Here is a 21,437-nt window from a genome sequence, read left to right as displayed (position 1 = left end):
TGGATGATTCCTCGTGGGAGGGCTGTCTTGTGCATTGTAGGTCTATCTGCATCGCAGGTATCTGCCCACCGATAGAGTAGCGCCTCCCAGCGGCGACAATCCAAAGTGTCCACGTGGGCACCCTGTGCCTGATGAGTCGTGTCTGACTCTTTGCAACCCCATGGACTGTAGCCCGCCAGGCTCCTGTCCATGGGGTTCTCCAGGCAAGAAGACTGGAGTGGGTTGCCATGCCCTCCTCCAGGGGATCTTCCTGACCCAGGGATCAAACTCACGTGTCCTGTATTGGCAGGCAGATGCTTTACCCGCTGAGCCATCAGGGAAGCCTGAAGTGTCCACAGCACTTCCCGAATGTCCTCTAAGGGGGCAAAGTGGGCCGCCTGTTGGGAATCACTGCCCTAAATTAACAGGAAGCTCTCCTTCCTTCGAGACGCCAGATTTCAGGCAACACCTGTCACCTGACTAAATGAACCAGCGCTTTTTACCACTATTACCCTTTGGCTTCAGGTAAGGGGAATGGAAAAACTATCCGCTTCTTTTTTTCCAAGAGAGTTTCCGAATAAACCCAGTGATCCCGAGGGCTCCTCACGTTTCATGAGTGGGACGCGTTCTCGACCCTGCCTTGTGAATAACTGTTTCATCCCCCCCGGGGAACAGATCCTCTGGCTTTTGAAGGACACCCAGACAGGTTGCTTAATGATCATTGGGACATTGTGGCCCAGATTTTTTAAATGAAACACACATAAATATCCTGAACCTGGGGGTTGTTTCTCTCTAGTCCTGATGGCCTCTCTCATCGTAAAATAATTTACAGGAATTCTGCAAGGATAGTGGAGCTGGGGTTGTTTTTCCTCACATCACTTTACAGAGATACTTATCAAAAGCCCAAACAAGGCGCCGTAAATCGCTGGCTTCCTGCTCGGCGCACAGCGTGCTGAGTCCCATGTGGTCCATCAGAGGGTCACTTGGTGAGAGGCCAGGCCGCCAGGCCTCCTTCCTCACTGCTTTTTTAATTTCCTCTTTTCCTTCTTTTATTCTCTGAGACGCCCCATCTTTAAATAAAAGGCCATGCACAACTTTACAGAGAACTTCATTTTAAATAAAATGTTCTTGAATTTAAAGAGGAAAATTGAGGGCGTACAAGGAGAAGCCTCAAAGCGTTTTCTTGAGACTTTGCCTGGATTTGCAGTGCAGGCGTTGGCCAGGTTCCCACTCTGTGAGTTTGCACAATCGGTGACTTTCAGACACCTCATCAACAGCATCGACGTCAAACAGAATGGGGCAGTTTCACCGTCTGTCCTCCTGAGGCCCTGCTATTTCCAGGAGATGCGCTGTCTCTGCCTTCCCTGAACTCTCCTTTCCTGAGGGCTGGTGTCTAGGAGGACCACTCCCCTGCGGAGCCGGCCCTGTGTCTCTGAGGCATCCCCCTGCCTCTGCAGAAGCTCCCTGCCCACCCTCAACCCCTCCCCCACTAACACTCCTGCTGTCTCACATCCATTGTCTTCACGTCTGGGGGCCCAGACCCCTGAACACAGCTCCACACCATGAACTCCTGAAACCCCATCGACAGGAATCAAAGCCTTCTGCCTGACAGTTAACCAGATCTAAATTTCTCCTCCTTTTCTAGATTTATGAAAAATCAGGCATCTCATGTCTTGCTATAAAAGCAACCTGAAACCAAGATGCTTTCCTTCCTTTGGACAAACGTTGTTTTCAGTCGCTGAGTCGTGTCCAGCTCTCTGTGATCCCACGGACTGCAGCATGCCAAGCTGCCCTGTCCTTCACTATCTCCCAGAATTGTTCAAACTCATGTCCATTGAATCAGTGATGCCCTCTGACCATCTCATCCTCTGTCTCCCCTTTATCTTCTTGCCCCAAATCTTTTCCAGCATCAGTCTTATCCAGTGAGTCAGTTCTTCACATCAAGTAGCCAAAGTACTGGAGCTTCTACCTCAGCACCAGTCCTTCCAATGAATATTTAGGATTTCCTTTAGGGCTGACTGGTTTGATCTCCTTGCAGTCCAAGGGACTCTCAAGAGTCTTCTCCAGCACAATGATTTGGAAGCATCAGTTCTTCAGCACTGAGCCCTCTTTATGGTCCAGCTCTTACATCTGTACATGACTACTAGAAAACAAACATTACTGGGCCAGAAACTCTTGGTCCTCTCCCTTCTGTGATCTGTGATGCTCAGATCTGGTTGGTGGCTAGATCTCTGAATAACTGCTGTGAAAATTCTGAGAGACACATTTTAACACAAAAAATAATCCTGCATGGTGCTTGGGTTCTGTTCTCAACAGAGTGCAGTTTCCTTGAGGACAATCTCTTGCATGAACCTCTTTATCCTTTTTTACTGTATGACTGGAGCACTATCTCTATATGTTTCCCCTTAAATTGGGACGTAGGTGATAACTGATTCCACTTCTAGTCTGGATCAGGTTCACAATGTACAACAGTCCCTACGGGATTGTCCGTCAGTCCACGGCTTTAACCGTGTCTGCAGGATGGTCTCTCACACGAGCAGAGGACAGTTTATCCCCGGTTCATGGCTACGAGGCGATGTGACTGCGGTGAGGAAGGAATTTAAGTCCAAAACAAATACAGACATGTCCCCACCTGTTAGGTAAAACACCATCAATAGTGTACAGAATTTGGCAGAGAGAGTATACTGATGTAAGCTTGAATTAAAACCCAAAAAAGTAATCAGAAACTGACTGGGAAGGTCAAAGAATGGACAGATGGGCCATAAAGCTGGGTGAAGGGAGAGAAACCCAGGGGCCTCTCATCAAAATCCGACTTGTCTAACCTCACTTCTGTTACCAGGGACAAACTCAGTGGCCCAGAATCTTCATATTGCACTCAGCTCATCTCATCCCTGGGATGAAGCAGGTCGGAATTCTGTGTCTCCAAGTTGCTCAGTTACTCGTAGGAAGGAAAACAAGAGATAGGGGTGGGGTAGAGTGTCTGCTCTAGTGAAGGGTGATGTGAGCGGGGTGATGGCAAAAGGAAACGCTCAACACGAAACCTGCTACAATCGTCAACACAGAAATAGAGTCCACGGCAATCGATCATCCTCAAGAACAACAGCAAAAGACTTCCTGATTCCCAAGGTGGTCGTTTCCTCAGACCTCGTCTCTCTCGTAGTGAAAGCTCTCCAGAGGGCAGATCTAGATTCTTCCAAACAGATGAAGTCCCTGGGAATATGAACTGTTCACAGGATACAGGAAAACACATTTTAACTTCTGAGAAAAACTTTAAACAACTTCATTAGTATCTGCTGATATTATTAAATTCTCTTTGGAAACACAAAAAGCAGGAGGAGTTAAGGAAGTTGAAGGACAAGGACGAAGTAATGAAGAGAAGGAGGGCAGAAGAAACCAAGGGAGAAGGGAAGCGAGGGAGCAGACAGGAAGGGAGGAGGACAGGAAGGGAATGGCCTCCTGCGCTGCGTGCGGGTCGGCATTGTGCTGGTCTGGGCACCCTGGCAAAGGAAGAGGTCATGGAATAGTGTGCTGTACTCTTAAGAAATTATTCTAGACACTTAGACTCCCAGAAGAAAAATGGAGCAGACTCATATTGACTGTCCCTCCTGCTAAGGACACCTGAAATCCCTGCTCATTGTCACTAAACCAAGCACGAGGGGACCCTAAAGTTAGAAGAAAGCAGGCCAGAGGGACCGGGGAGCCCAAAGAAACACACGGTGGCAGCATCTTTAAAGTCTGCGTGTACGTCTGTCTCGTAGTTACTAAGCTGTGGACTAGACGAGAGAGCCAGGGACCCAGAAATACCCATCAGTTCAGATGACAAAGGGGCCAAAAGGCCTGCTCTCACCAGACCAAGGGGAGTTTAAGCATGCCTCCCTCGCTCATGCCAGGAACAGGAGGACACTTTTTTAAATATTTATTTTTAATTTGTTTTACTGCCTCGAGTCTTCGTTGCAGTATGTGGGACGGAACCCTGGCCCTCTGCACTGGAAGTGTGAAGGCTTAGCCACTGGACCACCAGGGAAGCCCCAGACAAAAGGGCAGCTTGGTAAAAATGAGCACTTCTGGCAAAACTCACTCTGCTCCAGCCAAACACCACAGAAAATATCTGTGTCCACCTGCCCCTGCCAGCGAATGGGGAGTCTAGACCCCACCCTCGCTGGGCCATCACAGGGCACCCCAGCCTCCCCTGCAGTGTCCTCAAAGGTCCCATGGTGGGAGTGGGAGGCCGGACTTCACCCACCCTTCCCCACCAGAGGGTACCAGAGTGCAGAGAGGGTACCAGAGGGTACCAGAGTGCAGAGAGTGTACCAGAGTGCAGAGAGTGTACCAGGGTGCAGAGAGTGTACCACAGTGTACCAGAGTGCAGAGAGTGTACCACAGTGTACCAGAGTGCAGAGAGTGTACCAGAGTGCAGAGAGTGTACCAGGGTGCAGAGAGTGTACCACAGTATACCAGAGTGCAGAAAGTGTACCAGAGTGCAGACAGTGTACCAGGGTGCAGAGAGTGTACCAGAGTGTACCAGGGTACAGAGAGTGTACCACAGTGTACCAGAGTGCAGAGAGTGTACCAGAGTGTACCAGAGTGCAGAGAGTGTACCAGAGTGTACCAGAGTGCAGAGAGTGTACCAGGGTGCAGAGAGTGTACCAGAGTGCAGAGAGTGTACCAGGGTGCAGAGAGTGTACCACAGTGTACCAGAGTACACAGAGTGTACCAGGGTGCAGAGAGTGTACCAGGGTGCAGAGAGTGTACCAGCATGCAGAGAGTGTACCAGGGTGTACCAGGGTGCAGAGAGTGTACCAGAGTGCAGAGAGTGTACCAGGGTGCAGAGAGTGTACCAGGGTGCAGAGAGTGTACCAGGGTGTACCAGAGTGCAGAGAGTATACCAGGGCATACCAAAGTGCAGAGAGTGCACCAGGGCGTACCAGAGTGCAGAGAGTGTACCAGGACATACCAGAGGTGAATGGCAGCAACAAGGTCACCAAGTGAAGGCCATGCAGAGAGCAGTGACCAGGCACCCTGCCACTCCAAGCCAGCTGGCACCAGCAGGGGACCCCACCTGGCTCCTGTGAGATCCCTTCTTAGCTTGATGACATCTGCAAAGACCCTCCTTCGAGATGAAGGTCACGTTCATAGGGACCAGTGGTTAGGACTTGAATGTGACTTTTGAGGGGCCACCTCTATCCATTGCACAAGTCTCCCCAGCTTCTCCATGCACCCCTCTCCTCCTCACTGTCGCCTTGCCCTAAAAGTCCCCAGCTCTGTCCACAGCCAGCTCTTTGGGCATCTCCTCTTCTCCCCCTGGAATGTCTCCCCATCTCGCAGTCTCCTCATGGCCGGCTCTTTCTCCTCTTTGGGTTCTCAGCTTACGCACCATCTCCTTCCCACTCCTGAGTAAGTCAGCCCCTCTGATGTGTTCTGTCTCAGCCTCCTGTTAGATTTTGTCATGGAACTTACTATATCTTTAAGTTCATAATTCTTTAGCTGCTCACTTAAGTTTCTCTCTGTCTTGAGCAGCTCTGACCAGGAGAACAGTCTGTGGGAATGGAATGTTCTAGAACTGAGCTATCCAACATGGTAGCCGACAGCCACCTGTGAACGTGGAGCATTTTCAACTGGGGCTAGTGCCACCAAGGGACTAAATGTTTCGCTTTCTTTCATTTATACTTGTTGCTGTTGTTGTTCACTCAGCCGTGTCCAACTCTTTGCAATCCCATGAACTGCAGCACGCCAGGCTTCCCGGTCTATCACTATCTCCCAGAGCTTGCTCAAACTCATGTCCATTAAGTCGGTGATGACATCCAACCCATCTTATCCTCTGTCATCCCCTTCTCCTCCTGCCTTCCATCTTTCCCAGCATCAAGGTCTTTTTCAATGAGTCTGCTCTTGGTATCAGGGGGCCAAATTATTGGAGCTTCAGCTTCAGCCCTTCCAATGAATATTCAGAGTTGATTTCCTGTAGGATTGACTGGTTGGATCTCCTTGCAGTCCAAGGGACTCTCAAGAGTCTTCTTCAACACCACAGTTCAAAAGCATCAGTTCTTCAGCACTCAGACATCTTTATGGTTCAACTCTCACATCCATACATGACTACCAAAAAAAAAACAAAACTATATCTTAGACTATAAGGACCTTTGTCAACAAAGTGATGTCTCTGCTTTTCAATATTCTGTCTAGATTTGCAACAACTTTCCTTCCAAGGAACAAGCAAGCATCTTTTAATTTTGTGGCTGCAGTCACTGTCCAGAGTGATTTTGGAGCCCAAGAAAATAAAAGTCTATCATTGCTTCCAAATTTTCCCCTTCTATTTGCCATGAAGTGATGGGACCAGATGCTATGATCGTAGTTTTTTTTAATGTTGGTTTGGAGAAGGAAATGGCAACCCACTCTAGTATTCCTGCCTAGAAAATCCCAGGGACAAAGGAGCCTGGGGGGCGGCTACAGTCCATGGGGTCACAAAGAGTCGGCCACGACTGAAGAGACTTAGCATGCATGCTAGGTAATGAGAAAGGAAAATACCCTTTGAGAAACCCCATACCAGTACAGGTGCTCAGAGCTGTGGCCCAAGGTAGACACAGTTGGACAGATGTCCAATGTGGACATTGTGAGAGCCTGAAACAGTGCATTTCAGAGTTGAAATAGAAGCCACGCATGGAACCTACCTTGCTGGGCTCAGTCCTACATCCTGGTTTCTTTCTTCCTGGAAAGGAGATTCTCGCAATGACCATCGCCATGTGGTCATAAAGCCCAGGAGGAAACCCCATGCTCAGCACTGGGTGGGGGGCCAGCCCTGAGATCCCTGTGCCTGGACCCTGCCCAGGGCATGCCAGCAGCAGGAGCAGAGCTCTGCGGCGGAGGGTGTTCTTCCCGCTGCTTTCCCCATCTTACCTCGCGCCTTCCCCATCTTACCCACCGAGCTCCAAATGATTGTGTTTCTCCTTGGAGTTTAATAAGTTTTCCTACTGTTGTGACACCTGACAGGCACTGCCTGTGTTGGTGGAGGATCCACATGTGAGCAACTCATTGTTGACGGTAACAAATCCCTGTCAATTTCAGACTGACAATTTCTACTTATGTTAAATTGCGGAAAAAGACACAACACCCTCCACTATGATATTATGAAAAAGAAATATTTGATATGTGCTTTTACAGTTTTGAACAAAACCTCAAGCTTTAGCTTTCATACATTCTGAAAACAGAAAAAGAAGCATGACTTCAACCGAACTGACATTACATGATGGCTGCCTCTTAGTTCCTCTTCACACAGTACGCACAGGTCCAGGCATTACATGTGAACTGAGATTCCATCACAAAGGAAAAAAATAACAAAACTAGACGTTGTTACCAATAAAGTGAATTAGGAAAATGTTTCTGGCTCCAAAAGTCTCTGCTTCTTAAAATGAGCGCAATTATAAGGGCTATAAACTTTTAAATCATTTCCTTGAACGTATACAAGTGCGTACCTGGTGAATCTCTTCCATAGGAAACACTAGCCCTCTTCCTAATGGTACATTTTCTTAATGGCTTTGCTGTTCCTGAGTTCATTTCATTACGCTGTTACTTGTTATATCTGACCGGAGTTAATATTGCACTTAAAAAGATGGGAAGGCATTTCTCCACCACATCACCTATTCCCCACCTGCAGGGGAAGAGAAACAGAACAAGACCAATAGGAAGGAAAGCCACTGGACCCAAATTTCCAAGGAGCACATTTAATACTGAAATCTGAGGAAAGGGATGAGGTACAGCAGGCTACTAGAATAGATACCTCTCAATATGTGAATGAAAAATATATCTCCCCCCAAAAGAGTCACTGAAGGGTAAACTGGGAAATTAGATACCTAGAGCACTGGACAGAAACATTCGCGCCGGGGGCCCTACGTGTGCAGCCCCTGCAACCCCTCCCACAGAGCCCGAGAAGAGGCAGCCTGAAGCCGACTTTGTATCCATCACTCCCAAGACAGAAGCCCAACACCGAGGTGGGTTTTGCAAATATCCTAAAGACCACAAGCCAAGTCCATGATTTTTTTTGCATTAACAAACTTTATTTGCATTAATAATCTGGCTCTGCTGTCTATGACACATTCACTACTTACACACCCACTATTTGAATGTTACCAAGTGTGTGTGTGACCTTATAAAAGGGGCCACAAAGCGGAGAAACACTGTGGGAGGTGCCTTGGGGGTCATCTAGATAAACACCGCAGTCTGCCCCAGGTCTGGAGGTGAGAAGGCCAAGGTCGGAGCATGCTGTTTCAAGGTCACACCGTCAGTCCCTGTGAAACCCCAAAACACTTCTTAAAGCTGCGACCTCCTCATCCAGTGGGATGACTGTCCCATGACAGCATATGGTCATGCTCCTAAGACGGGGAACAGAAATACCTAGGAGATCCTGGGAGGGAGGGCCTTATTTCTTGACCGGGGAGTGAAGACTTGACGCTCTCTAAGACTGCAGCTCAACTCCAGACTAGCCGTATGAAATGATGAAGTGGGAAAAATCTACTAGTACCAAAAAAAAACACCCACACTTGAAAAAAAAAAAAAAAACAAATTGTGTAGATTTCAAAGCACTTAGAATCGTTCTTTCCCTTTCATACCCTTGGCTCCTTCTTGGATTCTGGGTCCTGTTCAAATGTTAGTTTTACTGGAGTGTTTTATTGAGGCTAAATTAATATCCCACCTGGAATTAATGCTCACCTCCATTCTGCGACTCAGACTCCAGATGTCACTTGGGTGTTGAGCACATTCTAACACTCGAGAACATTTCACACCAGAAAAACACATCGATTTACAAGAGGTAGGAACGTCGGACTTCTAAACCCTAATCTACATTGACTGCTTGGCGGGGATCCCCAGCTCCCGGGTTCCCCCCTGCTCGGGTGTTTCCTGTCCTTTGTATTATCCTGAGCACAAGGGATGCTTCCCAGGTGGCTCAATGGTAATCCACCTGCCGATGCAGGAGCCTCAAGAGACAGGGGTTCGACCCCTGGGTCAGGCCCCTGGAAGAGGAAATGGCAACCCACTCCAGCATTCTTGCCTGGAGAATCCCATGCACAGAGGAGCCTGGCGGGCTGCAATCCATGGGGTAGTAGAGTCAGACACCACTGGGCAACTGAGCACAAGGGGCAGGAGGAGGACCAGGGTCTTTCCTGCAACACTCCAGTCCCTCCAGGACTGTCCCCTTCTCTGTGCTCAGCCCCCAGGCAGGGGGAGTGAGACGGATCCTGTTCCCTGCGGAACATCACGTGGCCTGGCGAGCTGGGGCCTCTACTGGGGGGTCTCTGGGCACCAGGCTCACTGGGCTGACTGAGTACAGGGTGCTCTTTTGTCTTGGCAGAGGCTGGGACTTTCCACAGACAAACTAACGTCATTACGTCTCATTCTGACACCATAATGTCATTTCAGGACACCTACTCTGACATTCTCGTCAAATCACTGCATCCCAGTCAACTGTGCAGAGAATTGGCTTTGTGACACCAAACAATCCGAAAAGTGTGGGCTGTTTTTCATATCTAAATATCTCATCCTCATGTGCCTCTTTGGAGAGAGAAATTCAAGACAGAACAGCCTGCAAATTTTAAGTTTGATATACACCTATTTTGGAGGAGGAAATGGCAGCCCACTCCAGTATTCTTGCCTGGAGAATCCCAGGGACAGAGGAGCCTGGCAGGCTGCAGTCCTTGGGGTAACACAGAGTCGGACACAACTGAAGCGACTAAGCGGCAGCACCACATCTATTTTGGAGAAGGAAGTGGCAACTCATTCCAGAATTCTTGCCTGGAAAATCCCACGGGCAGAGGAGCCTGGGGGGCTACAGTCCTTCGAGTCGCAAAGAGTCGAACACGACTTAGCAACGCACACACACCTATGTGGTTTTATGATCTGTTTACAACATGTACCATGCATAGCTGGATGCAGACTTGGGTAAACAGCTAACTTTTATAAAATAAATCGAGGATTTTCATAGAACAGAAATGTCTCCATGTTTCAGCATTTTAAAAGTTAAGAAATATTTCTCGATTGACATCCATGATCATATTAGAATAATTATTATTGCTATTAATGTTGTAAATCATTAATGTCATTAATGATTAAACATTATTAATGATTAACATTAAATCAAAATGTTATTAATCATTAATGTTAATAATGATATTTTTTGTGAAATGTTTTCACATTCCTCATACCATGTATAGCACAAAAACTCCAGCATGATTTGTTTATTATTGGCTTAAATTTACAGGCTGAAAACTGAGGTTAACAGGTGGTGTATGCGGTGTTGAGCACCAAACCTAATTAATGGTGGCAGGTGAGGAAGGATAAAATTTCAGTCTTTTGACTTCCAAACCATCACACCACAGAGAACATTGTGGAAACACTACTCTTAGTGACTCTGCATGTGCTATTTTCTAATTGTTCCTGAAACAAGTTTCCAAATCCTAGAGTCTGCGCTTTATTTTTTTTAAACCAGTATCATTTTGTGATCCAGGAAATAGCTACACTGAATCCTTCGTATGTTTACCACGTGTAGTTAACTGAATGTTTAGAAAGGCCCACCCTGGATGGTGTTTTTTTGTCAAATAATGTTGCTACAGAACTGGATGGTGTGGAAAGACCTTTCAAGTGAAGTCTTAAACTGTAAAGCCAGCTGTGTGTGTTGGCCAGGAAAGTCTATGGTTTACTGATAAAGAAAAATGCAAAGCAAACGTGATGAAGAGTGTTTTCATCAGGGTCGAATGGTAGAGGTAGTTCCTTAGTTTTCAGTGCAAAGATGCAGTTTTAACTTACTTGAAATTGTGCTTCCCTGTCTAAAATCCCTTGTTACTTTCCATGTTCTTCCCATCCACCTTGAATACTTGTATTCATCCTATAAGATCTTAGCCAAATGCCCTTTTTTCTATTAAGTTTTCCAGATGAAACTGATAATTATTAATCTTTTATGCATCCATTTTCACCCCAAACATTAACTATTTACTTAATTCCATTTATTGATGTCTGTGTCCATATAAACTTCCCACTCTCAAATTTAGCCTGTAAAATCCTCCATGGCAGGAACCACGTGTTATGATTTTTCAGATCTCCAATGATTAGCAAATAGAAAGCCTTGTTAAATTTCACAGCAGCTTTCCAAAACAAAAAATTTCCTTTCCCTCTTCCAAATGACCTCCCTAGCTATGTACAATGCAGGTTAAAAAATTAGTAAATCAATAAGTATCAGAATCAATTCAACAAATATTGATTTCTGCATCGCCTTTGCCACGCAAGGTGATGCACAGAGCTTCATTTACCACCGCCCTCTGCCAGTAGTGATCGTGTTTATGCAGTGGAGAAGATATTTATAATTTATAAGATATGTTGAGATATTTTCTATTTTGGAAACAAGTTCATATGGGTGCGCGCATCTGCAGTTGAAGTGTAAGAAATTCCACGTAGAAGCTGGGAGCAGGAGGTGAATTCATTCTCCAAAGATCATTCTTTAGTGTCTTCTCCAAACCCAATTAGAGGTTTTTTCTGGAGTTTAAGGTATGAACATTCACTAGGAGAATCCACATGGGGAATCCTAACTCATTTTGCTTCTAACCCCCTTCAGGGCTATTTGTTCTACTGAGCTGTTAATTCCTCACACCTTCAGTAGTTCTAACGGGTGTAAACTTGATAGGATTAATGATATTTTTGTTGCAACTGTACATGAATTTGGCCTTCTCTCAAAGTTTGCCATAAATAGCAAAGGACTAAAAGAAGGATAACTGTTTTCTCTTTAGGTGCTAGACTTTTCTGACGTGCTAGACATTAAAAACAAAGTTTTAAAGCCACTGAGTACCCTGGTGGTTCAGACAGTAAAGAATCTGCCTGCAATTCAGGAGACCCAATTTTGATCCCTGGGTCAGGAAGATCCCCTGGAGGAGGGACTAGCAACCCACTTCAGTATTTTTGCCCAGAAAATCCCATGGACAGAAGAGCCTGGCAGGCTACAGTCTGTGGGGCCACAAAGACTTGGACATGACTGAGTGACTAACACTTTCACTTTCACCTCAGCCTGGACCATTCTACCTAACTCCAGTGAGATTGTTCAAGTGGGTAGCAGGTTTGGGGTGTCAGGAAGCATCCACAGACCCCTATAACCTGCACTGTGCTGGACATGCAGTGAGAAGGCTGATCCATAACTGATTTCATGTCCACCCAGGTGATGTCTGGTGCCACTTTGTCCATAAACATCCCCGTCTGGCCCAGTCCACCAGGGCCCCCTCGGGTGGGCAGGACTACTCGAGTCTCAGGCCTCACCTGCACTAAATTCTGAACTGCAAGAGGGAAGACAGGGTCCCTGATGAGCACCCAGCAAAGTGCAAGGACCTCACTGCAAGCTCCTCAAGGCTGCAGTCATCAGTCAGCCCTCTTCTCATGCTCAATCCCCTTCTGTTAAAAGTCAGAGCAAAGTGTGGTGCTGGAGAAGGCCCCTGAGAGTCACACGGACAGCAAAGAGGTCAAACCAGTCCATCCTAAAGGAAATCAACCCTGAATATTCCTCAGAAGGACTGATGCTGAAGCTGAAGGTCTGATATTTTGGCCACCTGATGCAAAGAGCAAACTCATTGGCAAAGCCCCTGATGCTGGAAAAGATTGAGGGCAGGAGGAGAAGGGGGCAACAGAGGATGAGATGATTGGATGGCATCACTGAGTCTATGGACATGAGTTTGAGCAAGCTCTGGGGGACAGTGAAGGACAGGGAAGCCTGCAGTCCATGGACAAGTGTGCTGCAGTCCATGGGGCCACAAAGAGTCAGACACGACTGACCAACTGAACAACAGAGGGTGAGTTTCCCAGAAGTAAGCCTACCAGAGAGTCAAAGATCCAATCTCATCCCCCACTGCTCGGTCACAGGCTTCGAGTGGGCCATGACACTTTGGCGGGATCCCAACCCCAACACAAGTAACGGAGCCAGCTTCCGAGGCAGGCGAGCAGCAGATGAACGACAGGCCACAGAAGCAGCCGAAACCTCACCCGAGCTCCAATCCCCTGCAGGGCGATGGCCCTTAGGCTTCTCGCCTGGACTGGGGTTTCCATTTTCATGTGTCTGAGCAATAATCTAGGCTTTTAAATCCAAAGAGTTGGCAGGGGATAACGTTTGGCTTTTCAGCGACGTGAGCTTCTCCGCGTGCGTGCTCGTAAAATATCAGATGAGAAAAGTGCGTGTAGAGAGAGATGCAGCAAGAAGCTGGAAATGGAGCCACCAGTGCGGGTGCCCCTGGACTTTCCTAAGTGCTTCATTCGGGAGGCTCAGTTCCTCCGCTGCACAGCCCTCCCCAGCCCAGCAGGAGCCCCCTGGCTACATGCAAACCCTCCACCCAGGGCAAGGGCTGGGCTGCGTGAACAGAACAGTAAAAGTGAGATGAACTGTGGCTGGTCCTCACCCTGCTATCCCCCCGGATGCCGCTGGACGCACGTCCCCATCTGGCCCGGCGGGGGACCGCCTCCTTCCTGGCATTCTGCAGAGAGTGCACGTCCGTCTTCGCTGGTTGCTGCTTGTCCCAAACTCATCAGTCTGTTCGGTGGAACTTCCAAGCGTCAGGTCGACTCAGTGACAGATAATGCCGGCTCTGTGTCAACTCGTCTGGGCTGAGTTCTTTAGAAACGGAGGTGTCCTCTGTTTCTTAGATCCTCCTGGGGCACAGCCTCCTCACGGGGTCTGATGATGAGACTGGAAACGTGCACAGCAGCCACCTCTCTCTGTTCCTGCCACCTCGGGAGCCAGAAGCTGGGGAGTGCTCGGGGCCTCCCCAGGACCGTGAAGGAGGAAGCGGAACAATTCTGTCCGCAGCTACAGCCTGGCTTCTTGAGGACTGACCAGGCAAGGTCGCCGCCCTGGGATAGGTCCTTGGATAATTGGCATTTGTTCATTACTGAGATCCTTCCTGGGTCGTCTGTTCAGCCAAGAGCCCAGCCTTGTAGCGAACATGAGAGAGAGAGGCAGAGAAAGGCCAGATTTGGAAACCATCTCACACCCTGCGCGTAGACAGGTCTGCACGGAGATATCCCGGAACCGTATGAGGTAAACAAGGTCAAAATTCCCTGGTTTGAAAAGATAAGTGCTCGGGATTCTGTAAGCTAAATGCGCTTTGCTGAGATTTGATTGAAAACTTTGTGATGTGAAGACGGAAAATCACAAGAAGGAGTCAGGCAGCATTTAATCTTCTGTTGGATGACAATTCCAGATAGACTAATGGAGATCCCTCCCTCCCGATACACCCGTCAATATTGTAAATGGGAGGCATTCGAGGCAGCAGACGCCGAGGAGAGGGCTGCAGGTGGGGACCAGGGCTTTCCTAGGTTGTCGTCCTGCTCTCGGCTCCGAGCTGTGTCATGTGAGACCTGCGGTTTACTGGACTGTGCCACCATATCCCAGAGCCCAGAACGTCCAAATCCTTCCAGCCAGAACGTTCTTTTCTACCTTCTGTCTTGTGCTGGAGTACAGTTGATTGACAACGTCGTGTTAGTCTCAAGCGCACAGCAAAGTGATTCAGTGTTGCATATCCCTATATTCATTCTAGAACATTCTGACCTTGTACATATATGCTCTCCAGCCATAACATTTGTCCATTATGGGTGATACATGTTTATCTGTCCCAAGTGGAGCAGAGAGTAGTCTTTGAAAGAAATCTCTCTATCTCAAGGAAAACCAGATTTTCAGGCAGAACATTTTCTAGTTAGTGCTTAAAATTCTTTGTTTGTTTTTTAACTACTTAGGCAGGAACATACACCCACACACTCACAGAAAAACCAGTGAAATTGCTGTTTCAGTCAAAGGACAAGACTACACACACACCTGCAGTGAATAAAACCAAATAATGGTGTGTCTAGAGTTTTCTACGATGTGTGCATGTGTGGGAAAGCGTGCGCCTGCACACTCCCACACCCACCCCAGCTGCTGGTGGCACCTTTATCGCTGCACTTACCTGGAGGAAACTTGAGAAGATCTTGTCAACATGGTCTTCTTAATGGACTTTATTTATTAAATATTTCACTGGGCTCCTCTTCTGGAAAAATGTCCCAACTGGAACAGAAAGCAAAGAAAGAAGAATGTTTCTAGCAAGAAATGGCTCTGAGATAGCTTTTCTCTGGATTCTTTATTCAGTAAAACTATGTTGTACCACCATTCCTATTGAAAACTATTCATTTAATTTCCCTCTTTTGCAGATATTTTGCTTCCTCCTAAATGTCAGTGCTTGCTGGGAGAAAAAAAATATATATTGGGGTTGTTTCTTTAGAGCTTCTTGCTGTCTGCCTCCACCTGCTGGAAAGAATCAGGCATTTTTGTTCAGTGCAGCTACAGAGCTGAATATCTGGGATATTCAGATATTCAGGAATATCTGTTTTCATGCAGACATTATAAACACAGATAACAGATGTTTATCTATAAACATCGCATGTAAATTAAATATTATGCATCAACCTACTGGAAAATTGTATAAGCAAGGTATTTTATTTTTTATTAAAATCTTTATGGAATGCGTTACAATATCACTTCCGTTTTGTTTTTTGTGGGGGTTTTTTTGGCCACATGGGATCTTATCTCCGCAACCAGGGATTGAACCCACACTACCTGCACTGGAAGGCGAAATCTCAACCTCTGGACCACCAGGGATGTTTGAAGGTATTTTATTAAATGTAGTTTGAATTGGAAATAATTTTCTTTCAGGTAAAAAATTAGCTTACATTGATGCAAGTAATCTAGAATATTTATCGAAATTTTGCCAGTAAGATGAAAGGTAAAAGGTGGCATTACACTTCTGAATGTGAAAAAATATCTGCATTTTCCAAGTGGGAGTGTATCATTTTTATCAGCAACTTTAAAAAAGCTGCAGGTGGTGCCTGTTTTACACAACGGTACGTTCCGATACATCCCCCCGTGCCACGGCACGTGCATAAATTCAAAGAGCTCTACAGTGTGCCTGGTAGATCAGAAGCCATTACAGTCTGGCTGTATAAATTCATATTTCGGCACTCTTTGGAAAGTGGATTATTATTGACCCAATAGACCATAACAGTTCCAAAGAAGCCATTACTGTCTTTTGTGTAAATCCTTCAGGGCATGTGTTTTATTGACCCTTCAGAGCCATCAGGGCCTGGCCTGTCAGTCCAGTCGCCATGCACGTGTACCAAACGCGTGTGTAAGAAACGCCTTGGAAGTAGAAGCCGTTCTCAGATTGCCCTTGTTCTTATGCAAAAAGCCACAGTGTAAAATTGGACGTTTCTACTGCAGTTTCTTTCTCAGCCTCCGGAATTCCATCTCCCTGCATTTATAAAGAGGTTGAGATTTTTTAAAGTGAATGAAGAAATGGTCTTTTGATTTCAATGGTTAAAAAAGAAAAGGAAAGAAAGCATGGAAAACAACTTTTGCTTTGCGTGAGAAAGCACCTCAAAGACCGTGTGAGTTTGCCAGCTTTGTCAGGAGGCGGGCTACAATGCCATGTGATTTCTCTCCTTTGAGCTTTCTGGATCCCAAATGAGATCTTTATTTTATTGTCTGTGTGCTTATTTTGTGTTTCTCCACCTGCCTGTCCTTTTCTTACATTAAGAAAATATGCACATGGGAATATTTTGCCAGGAAAAACCCTTAGCTACTTGTACGTTCAGTAGAACTACAAAGAAACACTGTAGGACAGGGCTTTGCTGTGCTCTTGGGCTGCTAATAGGTCTGGGCTAAGGAGCAGGGGACGACAGAGGATGAAACGGTTGGATGGCATCGCCGACTCAATGGACATGAGTTTGAGCAAACTCTGGGAGATGGTGAAGGACAGCAAAGCCTGGCGTGCTGCAGTCCATGGGGTCGCAAAGGGTTGGACATGACTTAGCAACTGAACAACAACAAAAAGTCCATCCTCACACCCCACAGCGCAAATCAGCACCTTTAAGGTGATGAGTAAGTTCTGTGTTATTCAACTTTCTTGATTTTGCCAGGACGCAAATCAGTGTGGATTCCACATCTTCAGAGATAGGACATATTCTAGAATCAAGCTACAAACAAATGCACAGGTTGGTATTACCCCAGGAGGTTCAGGTCTGATATACATCCTTCCCTTCTGGCCTGGAGCAAATGGCTGGTACAGTTTTGAAAGTAGAGAGATGATGCTTATGGAATGATGGTTTCAAAACACAGAGTCACCAAAGAGACCTGCTAAAGAGAGCACTCTGCCTTCCCATTATAGAGGAAAAAAGCAGAACAGAAAGGTGAGATTAAGTGCTGTGAAGTTTACTCTCTGGCCTAGGAAAGAGTGAACACTCACGTTCACAGTGTTGTTTCCACCCGTCACTGTCATCATTGATGCTTAATATCCTGAGCTTCAAGGGGAGATGACAGAGGAACAGAGAGGCTTGGTGTGTGTGCACGGGCTGGGGGCAGATCTCGAGTCCTCTAGAGTCAGAGGGATAGACAGAGCATCAAGGCCGGCAGATTCATAAGGAATCTCTGGGGTGAGGCTGTGAGGAAATTCTGTTTATTTTCATGTTGCAGATATGTGCTAAGCGCTGCACTGCCTCGAGTATGTGCTCAAGAGGAGAGCAGGAAGCCCCCTCCCCAGGGCCCAGGGAAAGGTGGGAAGTGCTTCCTGGAGCCGAGGCATGGCCCCCCACCCCCAGCCACTATCCTCAGGAACAGTGGTCCCTTGAACGCGTCCAGAGCTGGCCCTGTCCCCAGGACCTCTCCGAAGGCTACAGTGAGAAGCGGCCCTGCCTCAGTGGCAGCCCCCTCAACGTGCTGATAGCACACGACAGCAGCCTCATGGGGGAGCCCCACCCCTTCATGGTGTCTACTGGGGGCCCATGCAGCCAGTAGCCAGGGCAGGAGAGGGTTAATGCGGGGCTGCTGCCCGGCAGTGCCCAGCCAAGACGGACCAGCAGCTGCGAGAATGCATTAACTCTCCCAAACCATCCCCAGAGCCGGACGGGGGACGGCCAGCCGATCGTATCTCCCATTGTCTTATTCAGGGTACACACACACACACACACACACACACACACACCCCACCCGCCCCCCGCCCCGCCCCCCGCAGCTCATTCTGGCCCATGCTCCCTTTGCCTCTTGCCCTGATTTGAACAGGAAGTTCTGCTTCCAAGTGCAGTGGTTTCTTTCTAACAGAGCTATTTTTGTAAGACAGCAGGCCAAGTTGCTGCCTTAAAAAAAAAAAATTTGCACATACACACACACACCAGCGTGGTGACCTCACAGGCTGGTGGATCCTGCCTCTTGCCAAGGGAATCCCTGGGTAAATACCACCCTGGGAGGGAAAATACCCTCTGGCTTTACAGGTCTGGTCGGCCAGGCTACAGGCCGGGCGAGGTCACAGCTGACCCCGTGGGATGAGGGTCTCAGCTCTGCTACCTGCAGAGGACCCCCCAGCGGAACTGGGCTCTCCGAGCTCCCTGGGCGAGATATTTACTCACCTGTTTACCAACAGGGGCAAAATTTCACCACTCCATCCCTTCGAAGTAAGAGGGTAGAAACAGGAAATTAATTATGTTCAATAAAATGGAGCTCCAGCAGCATTAACACGTTTTTCAGATCCCGTTTCTTTCCCTGTTTCTTATTTGAATTCAGGTCTGGCTCGCACACAAGGAAACTGACACCCTCTGTCACCAAGCACTGGGGTGTTTGGCAGTTAGGATTTGGGTTCCTTCCCCGACAGCTGAATAAAAGAGCAACAGACGCAGAAGTAAAGGAGATCCTGGAGGCAGACGCATGGCACACATTTCCAGGAAGTCTGTACCCCGGGGGTTCCCTTGCCATGCACACCCGCCGCCCTCAGCACACGTGTGTTTGCACCATCAATAAATCATATTTCTAACACCACACTAATTTCAGGAGCAATAATGCATGTAATAAAAAGTAGATGTCCATCGCTGCTCAGGGCACAGCGGACTCCCTCCTGGTCTTCAGCCCAAAACACACCCGAAGTTTAATGTCGGACACAGAACTCCTCTTTAGAAACCAGAGAGGCCGTACCCTTTCAGAGCGGTTCGTCAGATCCAGCTTTTTCCTCACGATTTCATGAGTCGTTGTATTCCAGGCCCAAAGGCTGAGATGGCTATAGGCTAAAACCTGGTGAAGAGCCACAGAGAAGCCCCGCCCCGAGGGAGAGAGAAGGGCCCCTGCTGAGGTTTCTCACGAAGCACTCGGGCTCAAGGCCACACAGAAAGGGTCCAACTCAACTCAGCCTGGCAGTGCCAGCAACCACCCATGCGGGAGGGGCGCCCTGAGCACCGCAGGCGAGGGGCATCCCGGGACCCCCGCTCCACACCTGTGCGCAGGAAGCCAAGGCGAGCCCCGCCCTGCTCTCACGCCTGCACTTTGGGGTTTACGTGCAGAAGTCTTCTGGTGAACGATGGGTGCAGTCGGCGGGGACTTCTTGTTTAAAAAGAATTTTAAAAGAGGGAGACACTCGGGATCTTAGGTTAAGAATCTTGACTGTTCTCTTGTATGACGGCTGTCCAGGCACACCTGGGTCCGCCTCGTCCAGAGGAGAAAGAAACAAGTATCTCCTGCCCCGGTTCCGCCTGTTTGGGACGAGGCTGGTTTCTCCTCAGAGAGGGAAGAGGAGGAGGGGTTGAGACCCCCTCGAGGCTCAGACAGCCTCTCAGGGCACCAGGAGCGCACACCGCTGGTCAGAAAGGAGACCAGCCCTGATTCTTAAATTCTCCGTGCATCTCATAGGGGCCAGCTGGAGCAAGGCGGGCAGAGCCTACCACGCATCGCAAAGCACTCACATCCACACCTGCTGCTGCGGGAACATAGGCAACCCAAGAGTTCCGTCAGCCCTGCCCCCACAGCAAAGGAGGGAGGGGTCCCCCAGGGCTGGGCCCTACCCTGGCAAGTGGGCAAGGACGTGGGAACCTGCTCACTGACCAGGCGCCACAAGGGGATGGCCCCATCACAGGCATGTATTGCCTTGCTGGGATTAAAAGGGGGCTTGCGGGGGGAGGGGGAACCCTTAAAACAGCCAGCCCTACTCAAGACAAAAAGTCTGGACCCTTTCTGAGGCCGATGGGACGTTTAAGGACCCCCAAGAGTGGAGACATTCAGCCCCAGGGCTCTGTGAAGGTGGGAATCTCGGAGACAGCCCCACACCCAGGTGCCCAGGAAGTTGCCTGTAAGCAAGCATCCGTGGGAGGATGACTTCCTGTTCCTCTGGAACAGGCAGATGACTTTGTTTCTCCGCGAGAGGCAGCATCACTCCTGACCCAGTGGCTCAGCGGTGAAGAATGCAGCTGCCAGTGCAGGAGACGCAGGTGCCACCCCTGGGTCAGGAAGATCCCCTAGAGGAGGAAATGGCCACCCACTCCAGAATCCTCGCGTGGAAAATCCCAGGGGCAGAAGAGCCTGGTGGGCTACAGTCCACGGAATCGCGCAGACTCGGACTCGACCGAGCGACTGAGCGTGCGCGCGCGCACACATACGTAATGACGCAATGACGCAAGCCTTATAAACTGAAACAGCGTCCTCCAACATGTGGTCTTTGAAGGTTTCTGGAGAACACACAGGGCTCCAGGAATCGCCAGTGGTGGGGAGGGTTACTCTGGGTCTGAGTTCCTCTCTTCTCTCGAGGTGTTAACAACAGGCCCGGATTCTAAGGAAGAGAGGAGGGTAGAAACAGGCAGAAGGGGCAAGGGGAGGTTCGGTCAGGGAGCAGCCAGACACCCCCACCCCGCGCCCTGTGGCCAGAACAGAAGTCACTGAATCACGGGCAGCACCCCCGCCCCCACCACTGTTCTGTCCCAAACAGGCTCATCACCTGCCTCGTGGCTTCCTTAAACGAAGATGCCAAATCTCTCCTCCTCCTATCCTGAGCTCCTAAAGGAAGCCGGCAGCCAAAGGGTACAATTCATAACGTCTCCACTCACGAATTCCCTGTGACTTCTCTCTCCGCTTTTAACCTGAATCTCTAACCTATTTTAAACTCCCCTCCCCCACCCCCCATTCAGGAGCAGGGATCTTTTCTTCTCTCTGTCTCGGTGCCTCGACAGATGAACTTTCCTACAATCCCGCGCTCATCCGGGCTGACCCCCTGCCGGGAGTCATTGTCTCCAGCAGAATAGGGGATCCGAGAGCCTTTGTGCCAGGGAGCGGGGAAGACAGACATTATTATGATTTTGAATTCGAAGCTCTCGTCTTTTCTTTCTTTCCTTTTATTTCCCGCCCCCCCCCCCCACCCCGGATCTAACAGCTGTTTCCCATCACAAGTGGTGTTTGAAAGACTTGGCAAAAAAAAAGGAGTGTATCAGTATCACAATTAGCTTCGCAGGCGCTGATAACTTACTTGCCCATCCACGCCTGATGTCGTCAGGAAGGCCTGATTGACGGCTGTCTGTCCCCACCAGTCCTACGGGAAGGGTCCTGTGGGCCGGCGCCCCCACTCTGGGGTGCCGGGGTGGGACCCTCCAGGAGCAGGACTCCAAAGACAGCGTGG

At 48.6% G+C, this 21,437-nt stretch overlaps 1 long non-coding RNA gene across 2 annotated transcripts; it reads right to left on the bottom strand.

Annotated features, from left to right (window-relative positions):
- Positions 1-1,026: 1,026 nt before the first annotated feature.
- Positions 1,027-21,426, bottom strand: LOC138428430 (uncharacterized). 2 transcript variants are annotated; one of them, XR_011252445.1, is made up of 5 exons: positions 21,288-21,426; positions 18,418-20,597; positions 14,931-15,028; positions 7,443-7,618; positions 1,027-6,069 (listed from the first exon to the last, which is right to left on the bottom strand). It is a non-coding gene; the product is annotated as an uncharacterized lncRNA (long non-coding RNA). The 2 variants fall into 2 exon arrangements; XR_011252446.1 differs by lacking the exon at positions 7,443-7,618.
- Positions 21,427-21,437: the final 11 nt, after the last annotated feature.

The sequence above is a fragment of the Ovis canadensis genome, chromosome 23 (assembly GCF_042477335.2).
Source record: "Ovis canadensis isolate MfBH-ARS-UI-01 breed Bighorn chromosome 23, ARS-UI_OviCan_v2, whole genome shotgun sequence".
Taxonomy (NCBI): domain Eukaryota; kingdom Metazoa; phylum Chordata; class Mammalia; order Artiodactyla; family Bovidae; genus Ovis; species Ovis canadensis.
This window is presented reverse-complemented; position numbering and strand designations above follow the sequence as displayed.